Raw genomic sequence first — 4132 nt, 5'->3', positions numbered from 1 at the left:
TTCCGCGAGTTAAGGCCTTAAGATCTACAAGCGTACTCAATGAATTGTTGTTACATTTATAATACATTGTTACATGCTACAGGTCCAAGAACAATTTTTCTGTAAGGAACTAATTGTCATAGATGTTCTAGGTCCTCCAAGAACTTCCACGAGTAAAGTTGTTACATTTGAGATTGTTTTGTAAAAGTTAAGCTATCTGATCAGCCATCAAGAAAATATTGTTACCCTAAATAAGTCATTAAGCACACTGCTCCGCACATCACAACTGGAAAACCCCTGAATACGTTCCACACTCCACCCTTCAACCGAAGCAGCAGCTTGACATAGCAACCAACGATCGCAACACATGCTCAAATAGCCGCGTCACATCTCCGCACGATAGAGCGTCGACAGCGAAGCAGAAGGAGAAATTGAAGCACATAAGGAGACTGCTGCCGTCAGTAAATAACATCCACGCTATACTGCATCCACACATTGTCACCTCCGAGAGAGGATTTTCTTTACCCTCGGCGCAGCGCGTCATCACGCACACAATCAGGGCTCGGCGGTAAGACGATCAAACGATCGCACTGCATTCAGTGTCATCTAGCCCACTTCGTCGTCCGCACGTAGCAGTTCGAAGCTGTCGCGGGGTTTTATCGAACAAAAATTTGCCTGCAATAAAATTGCAAGAGTGCGCGGGTGCAAAAAGTAAAATCAAAATCCGAGTGCGGTGCGAGAAATTTCGCTGCTGGAAGTGAGCAGTCAGCTTCCCAGATCAAGGTATGCGCAATTTGACGGTGAAGTTGTAATGAGCTAATGGCCATCTTGATGACAGGTTAATTCCCCGGACGGCAAAACGCTAGTCGCAGCTATTGTAAGCGTCGCCATTTTGAAAGCGCGAGAGTAGGATCGACACGTGAGCTTCGACAAATGTGAGTAAAGTGCAGATCTTGAGCAGAATGAAAGTTAAACAGTTTTTTTTCGTCTAGACGGACGACTAGTGGCCAGATTGCGCTAAACTAATTTGCAAGCGACACGTTTCACGGTCGCACGGAACACCAGTGCGAGTGCATCTCATCCCGGCATCGCCAGCCAAGAAGCCAATCGATAAGAAGAAGACAGCAAAAGCCTTCCATTGGAAGTAAGTCAATCTGCCGTTCCACGTGACACGCAGGAAGCTAATAGCCTGGTGCCGTAGGGCTTTTGTTTTCCATTTTGCAGTTTCGACGTCCAGCACAGCAAGCGTCGTCGGTCCGAACAGGACGATTGACGCCACGCGTCCGGAAGATAGGACAGCGGGCTCGAAAGGTCAGCAACGTCGGTGCATCACATAGGTCGCTGGAAGCGCGGCTCAGTGGAACCAGGCAGCATCCCCGGTGGTAACCGAGATACGACGTAAGAGCGTCGATAAGAGCAGGTCAGTCAAGCCGGTGTGAGCGTCGACGAAGCCAGGATGGTGAGTCAGCAGGACGTCAGTGGGGTAGCGGTGGAAGGCAGGGCGCGCCCTGCAGTGCAGTGAGTAAAGCAATGCAACTTTAGTTATTAAGCTATCAAGAGAGATCGCAAGGGCATTGAAGATAGGAGGACCAGTCAGGAGTAGGAGAATGATGGCCAGTTAATAAATTTGTTAACTATGATCAGTTTGTGTTGGGATTTATTTGTTGTGTGCGCATTCCCTTAAGAGCTTTCCGGGGCTCATCGAGGCTGTGTTATTCCCCTCGATAGTCATCCACAACAAAGTCCTGAAGATCTACAAACGTTGTCAATGGTTTGTTGTCACATTACTGATACAGTGTAGCGTCCTACAGGTCCAGGGAGCATAGTTGTGTAGAGAAATAATTTCCACAGATGATCTAGGACCTCCAAGAGCTTCCGCGAGTAAAGGCCTTAAGATCTACAAGCGCTATCAATGGTTTGTTGCAACATTACTGATATATTGTAGCGTCCTACAGGTCCAGGGAGCATAGTTCTGTAGAGAAATAATTTCCACAGATGATCTAGGACCTCCAAGAACTTCCGCGAGTGAAGGCCTTAAGATCTACAAGCGTAATCAATGGATTGTTGTTACATTTCTAATACCTTGTAACATGCTACAAGTCCATGAACCATTTTTCTGTATAGAAATAATTTTCACAGATGTTCTAGGTCCTCCAAGAACTTCCATGAGTAAAGACCTGAATATCTACAAGCGTTATTAATGGTTTGTTGTCACAATACTAATACATTGTAGCGTCCTACAGGTCCAGGAAGCCTAGTTCTGTAGAGAAATAATTTCCAATGATAATCTAGGACCTCCAAGAACTTCCGCGAGTAAAGGCCTTAAGATCTACAAACGTTATCAATGGTGTGTTGCCACATTACTGTTACAGTGTAGCATCCTACAGGTCCAGGGAGCATAGTTCTGTAGAGAAAAAAAATCCAAAGATGATGTAGGAGCTCCAAAAACTTCCGCAAGTAAAGGCCTTAAGATCTACAAGCGTAATCAATGGATTGTTGTTACATTTCTTATACGTTGTAACATGCTACAGGTCCATGAACCATTTTTCTGCATAGAAATAATTTCCACAGATGTTCTAGGTCCTCCAAGAACTTCCATGAGTAAAGACCTAAGATTTATAAGCGCTATCAATACAAGTTCCCAAGAACTTCCGCGAGTTTAGACCTGAAGATCTACAAGCGTTATCAATGGTTTGTTGTCACATTACTGATACAGTATAGCGTCCTAAAGGTCCAGGGAGCATAGTTCTGTTGAGAAATAATTGCCAAACATCTTCTAGGTACTCCAAGAACTTCCATGAGCCGCAAGAGTACTTGGAAGACATAAAGCATTCTTGGAAATCAAGACTCTACAGAACTGTCTTCCATGGACCTGTAGGATGTTGCACCGCATCAGTAATGCAACAGAAGTCCATTGATAATGCTTATTGATCTTAAGGCCTTAACTCGCGAAAGATCTTGGATTAACTAGAAAATCTTTGAAAATAACTTCTCTATAGAACCGTGATCCATAAATCTGTATAACATCATATAAGTAATGTAAAAGCAATTGATTAATTACGCTAGTAGATTCAGGCCTTTACTTGCGGAAGTTCTGGATGACCAAGAACACGTTAACGGAATCTTGCGCCAAGGACCTGTAGTAGACGTGTGCGCCGAAGCAATTTTCACCGGCGGCGGCGTGTATAGTAATTCGTCCTATACGGGGGCGGCGGCGGCGGCGTAATCGGCGTGACCAAAATTTTAAATTATTTTTTTAGTGAAGAGCAAATTCTAGTCATTAAAAAAACGTCAATACAGAACAATTTCTTTCTTGTATCTAAATTACAATTTTCATCTATTTTGTGTAAACGGTTTAAACGTATGTCAATCAGAGGTTTCAATAAAAACTATCCTCATAAGAACTATGCTATAAATTTCAGAGAGTACCCTTGAGGACGTTTACCAGGAAATTTATAAAGGATTCCTCTAGATAGAAATTCACAACGTCGCACGTCTCGTCTAAGGATATTCTTTAATAAAACTCATTTTAGACCAGTATAGTCATGGTAAAATTCGAAATGTTTGTAGGTGTTCTGTTAGGGTGCTTTTCAGGAATTACTCCAGGGATTCTATCAGGAGTTTCTCCAAAAAATTCTGAATAGGGTTCCTCTAAGGGGCTTCCTAGAAGATCCTTAGATATTCCTCCACAAGTGGGATCGTAAACTTCTCTAGAGATTTTTAGAAACCTTTCTTCAGGAATTCTTTAGAATTCACTTCAGGATTTATTTCTTAACGTTTCTCCAAGAATATCTTCAGAAATTCTTTTTGGAATTATTGCACAGCATTCTCCAAATTTCAGAGACTCATTGAAAAAAAAAAAAATAACAATTTTAGAAAATTCTTTGGTGATTCTTTTGCGAATACTTCACAAGCTCCTCTATTTAGAAGTATGTCCATAAGTTCTTTCAGGGTTTGTTCCAAATCACCCTTAAAAAAATCATTAGGAGATTTATTTAAGAATTCTTCTAGTATTTTTGTCTGTAATTTCTTTATGGATTTCCGAAGATTTTTTTCAAGGATTCTTTCAGAAACTTATCAGAGGTGTCCTTTAGAAATGCCTTCAAGGATTTTTAGAAACTTCTTCAGTATTTTTTCCTTGATTTTTCCCAAA

The 4132-nt window shown here is 41.9% G+C and overlaps 1 long non-coding RNA gene across 1 annotated transcript; it reads left to right on the top strand.

The window, feature by feature from the left end:
* The first annotated feature begins 319 nt into the window (after window positions 1–319).
* LOC115255540 (uncharacterized) lies at window positions 320–1497 on the top strand. Its single transcript, XR_009998220.1, has 2 exons — window positions 320–914; window positions 972–1497. It is a non-coding gene; the product is annotated as an uncharacterized LOC115255540 (long non-coding RNA).
* The last annotated feature ends 2635 nt before the right edge of the window (window positions 1498–4132 follow it).

Source organism: Aedes albopictus, chromosome 2, assembly GCF_035046485.1.
Source record: "Aedes albopictus strain Foshan chromosome 2, AalbF5, whole genome shotgun sequence".
Taxonomy (NCBI): Eukaryota; Metazoa; Arthropoda; class Insecta; order Diptera; family Culicidae; genus Aedes; species Aedes albopictus.
This window is presented reverse-complemented; position numbering and strand designations above follow the sequence as displayed.